The 14,663-nt window shown below is 34.4% G+C and overlaps 1 protein-coding gene across 3 annotated transcripts in view; it reads left to right on the top strand.

The window, feature by feature from the left end:
- Positions 1-14,663, top strand: part of rbm20 (RNA binding motif protein 20) — a 74,321-nt gene that overhangs the window by 23,166 nt on the left and 36,492 nt on the right. Inside the window, exon 1 of one of the 3 annotated variants that reach the window (XM_079889956.1) lies at positions 12,205-12,345. The exons of the other annotated variants lie outside the window; for them this stretch is intronic. The gene's annotated coding sequence lies outside the window, so the exon portion shown is untranslated. Of the gene's footprint in view, positions 1-12,204; positions 12,346-14,663 lie in introns of those variants that run through there. 3 annotated transcript variants of the gene reach the window in all.

Below are 14,663 nucleotides of genomic sequence, written 5' to 3' on the forward strand. Positions count from 1 at the left end.
GGAGTTCATTTTACACACAGAATGACATTAATACTCAAAAGTGATCCAACGAATGTTACCGTTATTATGTATTGTGTACTAAGTATTGAGATCGTTCTGGTGTTTACCATATCACTTCTATCATGTAGATATGTTGCCTTCACAGTATTATTTACTAAGGTGTTCTAAGTAAAGCATACACTTTTAATTCAGTTTGATATTAAGTTAAATGTACTTGAAACAGAGTTTTGCAAAGTAAACTTCAACTGCGACTTTGTAGTGGCGTTAATGTGCGATCGAATCATAAATACGATCTTTCTGACATGACTTGAGCACACCATTTGATTTTAATTATTTATTTATTTTAATTCAAGCTCAAAAGATATCCGAAGAGGAACTTGCGTCTCTGCATGTGCGTGTGAGTGCATTTGGGCAGGCATAGATTTCCATGTGAGGACAGAGACAGGTGGATGAGGCACAGGATCCTGATTGGTGGGAGAGGACCTGTTTCTAGGTAGTGCTTGGCAGCGATTGGCTGAGGAAGGCGATGTCACTGGGGAGTGACAGGGCGTGATTGGCATCCACAGGCTGGTGGTGCTGACAGATGGTAAAATGCTACGCAAGCTCGGGACAGATCTCACTCACAGGGTGGTGGTAGTTGGGGGTGGTCAGGGGGCGCAGTGTTGGGTGGCGGTGGTCAAAGAATGCTGGAATGGATGCCTTGAGTATGTTGCCCTAAACTCGGATGAAATCTGTTTATGTTTGGAAACATCACCCAAGGCTTGTGAAAGTCATAGTTGTGAAGTCCACTTTATGAAGACAGAGATGAAAATGCTCTCTTATGCCAACTTGATTCACTGTGACATTGCAATGAGCTGCATTTCAAAACCGGTTAGCCTGCAAATCGGCCAATTAATCTATTTTGGTTCTGCCTAGTCAACACGAAAATTTAAACCCTGCCTCAGGGACCTCCTTTAAAGGAATCGCTCACCTAACAATTTAAATATTATTTATTAATATTGAAAAAGTCAGGTGGTTTGACCAGCATGCGTAGAGCATGAGACCGTTATGACTGTGTGTCAGGGTCACTGAGTCTCTTAAAATATCAGATAATTTTACCTTTTTATAACAAAGCAAAGTTGATCCAGTGTATATAAAATGCCAAGGGTTCTATGAAATCCCTTTTATTTTGTCCTGAATTCTGTTGTATTATTATTATTTTTTTTAATTCAGGTTTTCTTTCTAAATTAATTATTTTTTTTTCCTGTTTAAATTTTTTTAAACATGTTTTAAGTACTGTCACATTAAATTTCAGTAGTCAAAAAGCATGTCTAATAAATTAAAATCATGAAGCTTATACAGTTTAACAACACTTTAAACAAAAGTTTTAACTTTAAACATTAAACAAAGATAACATTTCTGAACCCAATTAAATATTTTTTATTTTTTATGGATTCTGTTTCAATGTTTTAATTTTAATAATCAAAAAGAATGTCTAATCAATTGAATTCATAAATCTTTAACATTCTAGTAACAATTAATTCATAATGTTTACAATAATAGGGCTCTATGAAATTTTTTCATAAAATCTGTTGTCTTCTAATTTCTCTCTCTCTCTCTCTCTCTCTCTCTCTCTCTCTCTCTCTCTCTCTCTCCATATATATATACAATTTTAAATGTATTATTAAAAATGGTGCACTGTAAAAATCCTACGGTGACAAAAAACTGTTAATTGGTTAACAGAAGGTTTCCGTACTATATACAGTGAATAACTGTAATATGCAAACATTTTTGTGAGGGGAACAGAGTTTCTTGGGGGAATGCAAAGTTTCGCTGGGGAACGCAACATTTTTGAAAGCGAAAGCAAAGAATGAACTATCAATCAGACAAAATGCAGTAGATTTTGTGCAACTGTTTTTAATAGCGTTGATAATTTAGAGGCCAAATATCAAATATGATACAGTAGGCTTTATAGGGTTAAATTTCTGTCTGTTTCAGATTTGGTCACCATGCAACATGTTCTTTTAAAAAAAAATGTCTAAGGTGATGGAAGTGCACATCCTAAAAAGTCTATCTTTCCATTCTTTGAACTAAGAGTGTGTGTGTGTGTGTGTGTGGTGGACTTCAGACTGTGCTGAACAGATTGAAGGCCGTCTATGTTGGCCTGAGTGTGTGAATGTTGAATGTAGTCCACATGATGATGTGCTGAGCTGGCTGGACTTAGAATATTCTTTGCCTGGTGGTCCCAGAGCCAGACGCTCTGCAATCATCTGGCCTCTGGCCTCGACACGTGCTATAACGTGTACTGTCAGCAGCCTGCAGGTAGGTGAGCGTCTTTTTCCAGTGGCTGTCAGCACAGGGGTCAGAGCCAGACCTAAACCGGTGTAGTGTGTCCAAGAACACTCAGAACTCCAGTCCAAAACCTAGTGAGTAGCCGCGGCGCCTACAGTATATAGGCAGCGTCCTGAACTGGAACCTCGCAAGTGACTGATTTAAAACCGCCTCACAATTAACAATCTCGTATCTGATTCCAGTGGATGCTACTATGTTGCGAAGCTAAACAACATTATAATCAAATTAGAACCAGGATTTCCACAATATTCTAAACATGGACGGAATCGCAGAATCCACTCATAAAAATGGAATTTATCGTATATCACGGACTGCCGCAAAATTTGGATGAAGAAATCAAAAGTATATCTGTACACTTTTTTTTTCTTTAGATTTTTTTTTGGCATTTTTCCTTTCATTGGATAGGACAGTAGCTAGACAGGAAGTGAGATGGGAGAGAGAGAGGGGGGGATGGGATCGGGAAAGGTCCACGAGCCGGGACTCGAACTCGGGTCGACTGAAGCGCAACGGCGCTACATGTCGACGTACTTGCCCACGAGGCTATTACCGCTGACAGTATATCTGTATACTTAATCAAATCCAAATATAGACTAGTGTTTGTGAACGTAGAGTCACTTCACTAGCATTTCACCATTTCTTTTGGTAAAACTATCATCAAATACACACATTTGATACACAAATACAAACAAAGACCAGATTTACTAAACAGGGCAAATTAGCATGAGAGCGCAATTTTACAAAAGCGCCGATGGGAGTGGAAAGTTCTGAGCATGATCTCCTGACAACACGCACATATTAAAGAGCACAGACACAGCCGGATCATTTCCATAATGACCAACACAATCTACCAAGAGCAGCGCAAATTGGCATCTGGTTTTAAGATGTTTTTTTTGTGTGTGTATGGTAAATAATGGCGCAAACACCAGTAAATTGACTAGCGCAAAAAAATCACTGCATGATTCATTTAACAACAGAACCTCATGTCAATTCGTAACTATTTTACTCTTTGCCGAATTGGTGGCGCATTCGTATTTATACGCTTTTAAACAGTCTGCTTGTTATGCCCCACTGAAGGTTCGGTTACATGTTTGGACCTTCAATGTTTGCTTTTTTCCAAAAAATTATAAACTGTTTCCTTTTCCATATGAATCACATTGTACAAATTCATACAAAATCGCCACTTCTTAAAGTTAAAGTGGATCTCAGAGCTGGTGCAAGTGAGTGGAGGCGGGGCTCATTTGCATATTCATAGAACCGTGTATACTAAATAAGACAAGGGTGTAGAGTTATATTCAAGCTATTTCAAGGAAAAAAACTTTTAAATGTCATTTTGGTGATCAAAGATTAGTTTTAAGGGATACAATTGTTGACTACAGGGGGACTTTAAAATAATTGGTTTTGTCTTGAGATCCCCTTGGTTTTGGAACACAGCCTGTGTTTCTTGTCCAAAGGCCGAAAGATATAACTCTGAGAATTTATTAGGGACTAAACCAGTCTTAAAGTTTTATTTCTGTGCTGACACAGTGACAATTGCTAGGCTGTTTGCTTTGCGTGAACACACTAACACATTTGACGCACAATCTTAACACTTTTTTAGCTGTCTGATCATGTTCAAATTTGTAGTTTACATTTATAGCTTGGTATTATTATAGAATTAGAATTTGAATGTGTGAATTACGTGATTATCTGTGTGACACAATGCCCTATTTGTTCACATCTGTTTTCTTCCTTAGGAAAAGCTTGTAAAAGTCACCATATGGTATGACTAAATGTGGACCTTTTAACAAATGCTCCGTCGGGTGGTTGTGACGCTACAGCAGCACATGAATCACATTCCAGATGCCTGTGATATGGTGCGCTCTTGCACTAGACTGTGGTTTGGGTCACACCAGACCAGAACACCGTAAATCACTCTCTCCTCAACTGGGTTTGGCTCAGACACTCCCTACAGCTCGACCAGCCAATCCAGACACACACTATGACTTGGCTTGGCTTGACTAGGTTGTTAATGTCAGAGTGATTTATTGAAAGCTATACTTTGAAATTATTTGCGTACTTCATTTCCATTTACTACATTTGTATTTCATGCAATGGTTGTGCGTTTAATATAATGTATGCACAATAAATGTCAATTTAGATTTAGTAGAGAAAACTAAAAACCTTTAGGCAACTTTAGGCAGTCCGGTTCAGCTCTTAGAGAAATTAAAGTCGTCTGTGCTTTCATCAAACGTTCTATAAACTTAATAAATAATAATCTTTTTCCTTGTGGATCAATAATCTTGCATTACATAATAGCAATATAGAATTTGTCTAACTTGTGTAGCAGTTTGTTTGCAGCAAACTGAAAGGTTTTAGTTATCTTATACAGCATAAGTTATATGTACTTATTTAAATGGAAGACATTTCATGACTTTTACAACAATATATAATCAAAAACACTACACCAGCATTGTTATCATTTACTAAAATGCCTAACTTTTTTTGTTTATTAAAAAAAAGCTGAAATAAATATAAATATTAGATGAAAAATTTGAAAACTAGAAATTTTGCCTTTGCAACTAGCCGAAATAATTTTAAGTTGAAGCAATTAAATTGAAATAAATAACTGAAACTGAATAAAAACAAATTACACAAAAGCACAGCATTATTAATTAAAATGAAAACTGAAAATAAAACCTTCAAAATGTCATCATAAGCCCAATGCTTTGACCACAAACAAATCAACCCGTGATCAAACTGAGTTGCTCATACAGAATGGCCTAAAAATGTAATTGAATTTATGTAATGTCCACCTTTTCTGTTTTCGATAGTTCAATCAACCTTTAAAATAGTGGCAAAAAAATAATAATAACAAAATAAATATTGTGCTACGGACACCTTAAAAATGACCCCTCAAAATGAGGAGAGATGTGCTGTTACTTTTCTAAGCAAACAGATTTGTGATTTTAGCGATGAAGCTAAAAATCCATAGACTTGCATTGTAAAGAGGAACCTGAGCTATATAGAAGCCAGTCAGTTGAAGTGTGAGATTTCTCTCTGTGTGCAGCCAGCAGATTTATCTTCCAGTACACACTGCCCTCATTAGGCCGTATGAGGATCCTAGTTCACAATTAATGTCTCTGATGCTTTGGTGACAGTGAGAAATCTGTCAGCACCATCTAGTGGATTTGCCTTTTTTATCTGCTTACGGCAAAGAATGAAATCAATCATTTGAAGTGACACTTTGTCAGGGATCAACTTCAACCTTGATGAATGACTCTTGCTATTTTTATCACATGATCAACTCATTAAACACACTGATCATAAACTTTTATTGAAACACGTTTGTTGCACAACTTTTTTAATTGCAGTACTATAAATGTAATGTACGTGATGAATGAATAATAGCCTGAACTAGAGATGTGTGTGTGTGTGTGCGCTTTAATTTCCCTTATTCACTTATTTTTGTCAAAGCATGTTGCTTTAAATCCAGTTTAGTCAACAATGGGTGGCTGGTTTACCTCCACTCCATTGTTTTGGCATCAGAGTGAAGGTCTAGTTTTATATCAGTCATGTTATTCCCTGTCAGAAGGTTTTGGGAGTCACTGTGGCCCTGTGTGGCTAAAAAAGGGGAAAGAATCTGAAATGCTGGTTGTTGTGCCGTCCGTACTCAATGCCAACAGATGGCTGGTTGTAAATCTGTCACATTGGCACCTCGCTGGGAATTGGATGCTGGGCCGCTTGTGTACAACAGGCTGTTTATGGCAGGCCATGAAGAGCATTACAAAACTACCACATAATATTATAGTGGAAAATAAGAAATAAGTGAGTTGTGAGATTTTCAAAATCACCTGTAGTTTTATTTTTTTAAGAAAGTGTTTTAGTTGTCATATAAAAGTCTCCCTGAAGTCAATAATTGTATCCCTTAAAACTAATCTTTGAACACCAAAATGAAAGTTTATTTCCTGAGACATTCTTTTTTTCATGCCTTAAAATAGCTTGAATGTAACTGCACCCTTGCTTCATTTAGTACACAAGTAGCCATGAATATGCTAATTAGCCCCGCCTCCACTCACGCCAGCTCACAGATTCACTCGGCCAACTTACTGAGGTAAACTCTGCACAATGGTGTCGCTATTTGCTATGTTATCAAACAGCTAATAATGTGTTGCTAATGTTACACAAACTATGTTCCCGTTCGCCTTCTAACAATCATCAGAAACGCTTTGAATAACTCAGAACGTCAGTGGAGAAAGGCATATAGTTCATCATAACATCATACAACATACTCCCGCCATTTTCTAAGTAAACAACACACACTAGATGAACGTGTATGACTGTTGCGCTCACGTCTTGCGTCTTTTGCAGCGTCTCGCGCATGGGCGATCGCGTAAACGATCTCTTACATATTTTCTAATTTCACTAAACATTTCATTAAGTTTCGTGAACATTTTTATTAAACATGGACCTTTATGTTCATTAAAAATACTTTTTATGCTATTGTATGCTCATTTTTTAAATGTGAGCAACTCAAAGACGTGTGGTGAGAAGTTCGAGCTCGGCCAGATTCGGCTCGAAGTCGTTCATCTTCGGATGCGGCGCCGCGCGCGTTGTTACAAAAAAATGTCGCGCACACCGCCAGGCGAAATTGGGTCTTGCGAACCCAACGCGCACGACCGCCCCCTCCGCAATGACGTTATTTTTGCCGCGCGCACCTTCGCGCTCGCGCTCGTGCTGACGCGTCGTGTATAAACAAGGCTTGATTCGTACAGAACACATTTTTCCATTTCACTAACTTAAAATAAGTTAAACTTTTTAAAAAACACATCTTGAGACCTTACGCTTACTCTTTTTTTCTTTCCGCATTTAACCGCAAAAATGTGTTCTGTGTGAACCGGCCCTAAAGAAAAGGTTCTAATCTTCAAAGGTTCTGTCAGGAGCTTCATAGATAGAACCTTTCAGGGGTTTCCATCATGGGATCATTTATGGATTCAGGTCTTCAGGTTAAAATTAATCATCAATTCACCAGCTCGTAAACACTTGATTACAATTATTATTATTTTTAAACCCGTTAAACATGAAAGTATATTATGCAGTAATTTAAGACATTTCTCCTCATATAGAGCCTTTTGGCATAAAGGGTTCTTTAAAATTAAGTCAAGAACTGTCTAGAGTCAAGAAGTGTTCTGTATAGTAACCCCATTGAACCTTTTTTCTAAGTTTGATGACATTTTAATGTAAATTAAATACAAATCTATTAAGTAATGCGATAATCTTTGTTGATGCTATTAGAAAATTAATGAGAATTAAAGAATTATGAAGTGTCATCTGATTTATATGCCCTCTAGTGGGGCATGTTGTCACATTATACAAGGTTTTCACAGTGCGAACATGCTGTTGACTCTGTTTTGAGAATAATTCTGGTAACACTTTACAATAGGGTTTCATTTGTTAACATTAGTTCAAGAATGAACTAACATGAAGAATATATTCGTACAGCATTTATTAACCATTGTTACTACTAGTTAATAAAACTCTTCGTTAGTTCACAGTGCATTTACTAATGTTAACACACACAACTTTTGTGTAGAGACAGAGTACACCCAGAGTTTTGTCATGACGGAGGGAACCTTTGAGCTGTGTTTATGATCACTAGTTGTTTCTACAGTGACTGTAAAATACGTATTTGAGTTTTGGGAATGGCATATCTTGAGTTTTGATATTTGGGATATGGAAATTGGGCTAGTTGCAGAGCTGGCAACCCTGAGTCAACATATTTGAAACTGCTGAGTTTAAAGTTTCACTGGTCTTGAATTCAGATGAATTAATTCTATTTTATTAGTAATTAAATATTGTTGAATTTAAATCAGTAATTTCGGATGGAATATCTTCATAGAGTGCTTACATGAACCAGGATTGTACTCTATTCAGAAATGTAGTGAGACCGCACTTAAAACTCAAAATTTGCTGCTGGGTTTGAATTTAATTCAAAATGAAGCCGTAAGCAAGATTAAATTTTATTTCATTTTATTAGAATTAATTAAAATTTGAAATGTAGAAACTACAAATTAGTTACAAATTTAACTACAGTTATGCCACCAATAGAAATTTAAATTTCATTCATATAAAAATGAAACTCAAATTTCTATTGGTGGTAAGTGTGACATCTTGTTAATGGGTAATTCAAGCATAAACTGAAATAGAATGTTTATGTTTATTTTATGGACCATGTTGGAAGAACATTTCATTTTAAATGTTCTTTATGCGTGTGTGTGTGTGTGTGTGTGTGTGTGTGTGTGTGTTAGCTGTTGCCTTAATACTACTACTATATATATAAGCCTACATTATATAAAATACAATACATGTGTATTAGTGGGAAATTCACTAATTGAATTGAATTTTTGCAGCAATAAGATAAACTATATTCATAAGAAACATTTCCTAAACAAAAACTAAACAAATTCTGTTAAATCATCTATAAAGTTATCTGAAATCAATTTGGTGCACAATTATACCAAAATTACAATATATTTTGATGGCGTACATTTTTGACAATATTAAATTTGATATAAACCGTAATATTTATATTATTGTATAATATAACAAAAGTATTTGTTTCGTCACTAAGTTTAATGAAATTCTATTTGATGAATGTTGAATTTCTCTGAATGGCAAAACAGTAAATTCCTCTGTGTGTTCATTCTTGACAGCGATAACAAGATTTATGGCAAATTCAAGACCTGTATGTCACGTAACATGGTGTAGTGAAAAGCACGATGAAGACGGAGAATAGGAATAAACAGGATTTAATACAAAACTCAGGAGAACACTCACTTTAACACAGTGTAACATAGCATTAACGAGAACGGACGAAGACTGAGGGAGAACACAGGGACTAAATACATGTAGCAAACAAAGGAGCTTAATCAGATCATGAAAAGGACACAGGTGAAAGAAGTGACTAATCAAACAGACCGGGGAAAACTGGGTCACAGGACTAAACCAAAAACATAATCAAGGGGGGAACACAGAACATACATGTTACACTGTAGAGACCTGCATCATTTTGAAAGAGTGTTTTTGTTTAGGAAATGTTTCTTATGAATCTTTCTGAAATTCAATTCAATGTTTCTTATGAAATGTTTCTTATGAAATTCAATTCAATTAGTGAATTTCCCACTAATACACATGTATTGTATTTTATATAATGTAGGCTTATATATATATATATATATCTATATATATATATATATATATATATATATATATATATATATATATATATATATATATATATATATATATACATACATACATACATACATACATACATACACACACACACACACACACACACACACACACACACACACACACACACACACACACACACACACACACACACACACACACACACACACACACACACACACACACATATATACTACTATATATATATATATATATATATATATATAGTAGTATTAAGGCAACAGCTAACACACACACACGCATAAAGAACATTTAAAATCTTAAAAAATAAAATGATAAACAAATGTTTTTTTGCCTACAGGTATTTGTAATATCCTTACAGTAGTTACAAAGTCTATTACAAATAGCAAACTAAAAGACTAAAATTTTGCTCACAAAAAAACAACCTTTTTCAACAAACGCAATTAAGCAAATGAAATAATGTATTTTTTGTTATTATTGCATGATCATATATTATTTATTTTAAGATTTTGTCAGTAATTCTGTCCAATATTTGTGGCCAAAGGTGCGACATGTTTGTGGTTCGTAATGACGTTCTGTTCTCTGTTAATATTCCCAATAGTTTCGCAGATCTGTCAGGGCGTTGTGTTTTATCCCACATGCTGTCAGCGCTTCAGTTTATCATGATAAGCAGGTGAGACCACTCATCTGTCATTACAGCTCACTGATGTTGCTAATTAAAAATGTGAAAACTAGGACAGAGAAACTGGACATATGAAGTTCAGAGCCAGGTGGGCGTCTTGGCAAAGACTGTCAATGCTGTCAAACAAGGATCACATTTAGGATTTAATACTCGCACATTATCCCACAAACTCCTACGTGACTCCTGCAGGACATTTTTTCTGGATTTGGGTTGCTCATGTTTCACTTCGACTTAAATTTTATTCTGTTTCAAAGGTCCTACTATTAACACGCTTGTGTTCTACTTAAACTTGCGTGGTTTGCATTTTTGTCGGGCAATCTAAAAATGAACTCTGTGTGATATGTACATTTTAACTTTTTAATTTATGTAAATTAAATTAACCTTTTAAGTAAAAAAAAAAAAAAAGAAGCTTTTTAATATGAATATTTCAACCTGACTAAATTACTTTACACCAATAAAGGTCATTACAGAGTCAGAACAGATAAAAAAAAATCCCCTTTATAACAATTAAAGATATAAAGAAAGTTTTATTACACAATCCGCAAGTTCAAATAGAAGTTAAAATTAAGAGTTAACTTTAAGTTTCGCTCTTGTACATAAAGCTTTTGTACATGATAAATAGTTTTGTGTTGGGTTAGTTACTCTAAAATAATAATTAATTACTAGCTACTAATTATATCTTCAACAGTGCAATTAGATTACTGTACTAATTACTCTACTGTAGTATTGGATTACTTATTACTAATTTCTAAATCCTATATCAACTTTGACCAGTTCAACAATACAAGGATAGACATGAAACTGCTCTTTTAATTCTTTCAAATAAATCATATAAAATTGCATAAATCATTCTTGAACTGATCAGAATATGTTAAAGGAAAAACTTACATAAACATTTCTTCTATTTACATGTGTGAATGTGATATTTCGCACACCAACATTACCATATTCACGAAGTCAGAAAACTGGGGATTTAATATATTCTTTAAAAACAGGGTATTTCTCAAAATTAAGGAATAAATATTATTTTTCACTACAGCCCTTAAAAACATTCACCCAAAATTTAGAGGTAAAATAAAAAAAGGCTGAAAACTGAAAACTCTTCTATAAAAGTTCCACTATGGAGGCAGTATTTCCTAAACAGGATTTTGTAACAATCGTGAGCTTAGAATTATAAGGTTCTATCTCCACTTTTGGTCGAAATTGAGTTTTTGACATAATCTGATCCATTAGGTGTTTATTAATGCCTGTGTGGTGTTATTTTTGTAAAAACATATTTTGTTAGTAGTTATTAATAAAATAAAAAGGTTCCATCTCTCCATTGCCAGCTGGGATGTAAAAACTTTGATGCTCAATATCTCAGAACTACCCTAAACGGAGATAGAACCTTATAATTCTAAGCTCACTTAGTGTCTTTGGAGCAACAGGGTCAGTCTAGACACTTCAGCATCGCCAAAGTCTACAACACTGAAAATCAACAATACTATTGATAAAAAATTGTAAATCAATTTCTTAGTTATTGTCGAGTCAATTTAATGGATCCTTGCTGAATGAAAGTGTCCGTTTTTGTTCAAATAGAATTGTACTCTCCCCAAACATTTGAATGTAATAAGAGGCCTAATTATAAAAAAAAAAAAAGTATTGTTTTTCAAAAATTATTTGAATCTATTTTAAATCAGCATACCAAAATTTCAAATCTTTGGTTTATTTTTTCTGCTATACCTAAATACCAAAATAGGCAATGCATATTAAAAATCAAATCTTTGTTACATTTTTTCTCTCCTACCTTATATAACTACAAAGTTAAGAGTTAAAAATAAGTGTCGTATTGGTTAAGTTTTTCGTTCGGACATCTGGTAAACAATTACGCCTAATGAAAGTATATTTGATGCGTCGGATGAGGAGGCACATCCCATTTGGGAATGGTTTCATCCATAAGGTGTTAGTTCACATAACATCGCCCTCCCTGTTTTCCCTTCACTCACTTTTGCGCAGCACATGTGACGCTGAACTATTCCAGGCCGAATGGAGCAGCACACATTGGTGGCAAAGGGAACTGGAAGCGGCTAGTGTACACAGAGTCCTGGATCTGAGCAGAGAGAGGGAAGGGATTGAGCGAGGTAAGAGTCAGCGGCCTGATAATGTGGTGACAGTGTGTTCTGATAGATTATGAAGTTGCCGCCAAATTTTTGTGATTTGAATCTGTGGGTCATACATCTCAGGAGGCTAACTTATTGTTTCCTCTCTGAATGCATATGTAGTATGTGTGAGGAGAATAGGAGCTTCGATATTTGTGGTGTGACATTACAGGAGACTGGCGCGGTTGATGTGCTGTTGTACGGCGAGACAAAGACGCATGATAAAGTGATTATTAGAAATGTAACTTTGAGAAGTTGTTGAGCAGTCTTAGAGCCAAGGTTGTTGCAGTTTTTTCTTTTGCATTTAGTTGTGTTTTAAAGATTTGGATTTTTGGAAAACTCAATTAACCTGAAAAAATAAGTACTTGATGTGGTAAATCTAAAGTATCTGATTTAATTGAAGTAAAAAAATCGTATTTATTATAACTGAATTAACCTCACTAAACAGAGTTGTAAATAAAACAAAGGTTCCTGGCATATGCTTTAATATTTCACTTTTTCTACTTCAAAATTTCATCTTTTATTCAAAGTATTAATTTATTTGGGGGAAATTTAAAAGCAATTTCTGAGTGAAAATTGTTTCTACACCAAGTGTTTTTCATTTATTTATTTTAGTTACACCAGTTAATACAAAGACCAGACCATTATGAAACAGGTCCGTAATTGAACAATTGCACGTTTCCACTTTTATAGAGTAGTTTAACATAATTAATAGTAAAATATAATAATTTCAGTTGAATGCTTGAAAAAGGATTCTTATATGGTCTTAGAAAAAACAAACAAATCTTTTTTGGTAGTTTTGTTTTGTAATTTTTAGTAATCAAAGCTAAAAATTGCATTTGAAATACACACTGTAAAAAAAAAGTTGCTGCCTTAAACTTAAGTACAATCAACGTGGTTGTTTAAGTTATTTGAACTTAAATTACATTAAACTGACTTAAAAAATGAGTTCAATCTTGTATGAATTGTATATTGATGATTTAAAGCAATGCAAAAACAAATGTTGTCATAACTTATTGATCATATCATTTTTTACAGTGATATTTATATACTTACAATTTAATAATTGATTATGTCTAAACAGAATAAATAAGAGTCTTCATATAAACACCTTTTTTTCTCTGAGAAAAACTACACTCAATTGTGGTCTTATAGGTAGGACATTCTGCATTTGCAGATAATTTGTAAATTTACACTTTGTACATTTAAATCCGATGGGAAAAGAAACCTTGTGCATACAGTACGTTACATGTGAGACACCAGATGCCCGTGTAAGCAGTAACTGAATATGGTATATGCGCTCCTTACATTTGTTGGGATAGACAGCCTCTGATTTCCTCTCAAAATGTTCATTAGTAATTAATGTTCAGGAGTATATTTAATGCACTTTCGGTAACACTTGATTTTAAGGTGATGTTGTTACACATTACTACATGTACTTACATAGTAATAACAGTAAATGATGCATAATTACAATTAACTAACCCTAAAACAAACCTTTACCCTAAATACTCTACAGTAAGTACATGTAGGTTAATTAATATTATTCAGTGCTTATTTGAGTAAGTACAATGCAACTACGTCACCTTAAAATGTAAAGTGTAACTGCACTTTATATTGTAGTTTGGACATTTTATTTCTACAGCAGGTTTTTATTATATAACTAGATTATATAATCTATCTATAAATTGATTAAAAGTGGAAATTGTTCCACTATTATTTTAGCATTAAATCACAATAATAGCCGAAAAGAGCAATAAATCAGTGTAAAGTTGCCACTTTAAAATGAGAACGTTTAGTCTTCGCAGCAGTAGAACATGGTCACACACACACTACAACATTTAATACATAAACCCTATGATAAATAAAATTAATTAATTCAGTAAATATCATACAACATCTCATTCTCTTAAATTAAAACACTAGCAATAAACCCATTTTATATGCTTGCTACATGAATATATGAAACTATTTAACATACATGGTTATGTTTAAATATATTTGCAGGTGTTGTAGTTTCTCAGTGGCTTTTCTAAATTCTCTGTGCTGTTTAAAGCGGTTTTGGTAATATTATGAATGCAAATGTTTTTGTATAGGCACAAAAGTGCAGGGTTAGAATTTAGCGGATGTTAATTAGAAATAATTAATGGATTTGACAGATTTATTTTATGATGGATGGATGGATGGATGGATGGATAGATAGAGACGGATAGATAGACAGACAGAGAAACATTGATATGGATGGATGGATGGATGGATGGATGGATGGATGGATGGATGGATGGATGGATGGATGGATG

The sequence above is a fragment of the Squalius cephalus genome (genome assembly GCF_949319135.1).
Source record: "Squalius cephalus genome assembly, chromosome: 13".
Taxonomy (NCBI): Eukaryota; Metazoa; Chordata; class Actinopteri; order Cypriniformes; family Leuciscidae; genus Squalius; species Squalius cephalus.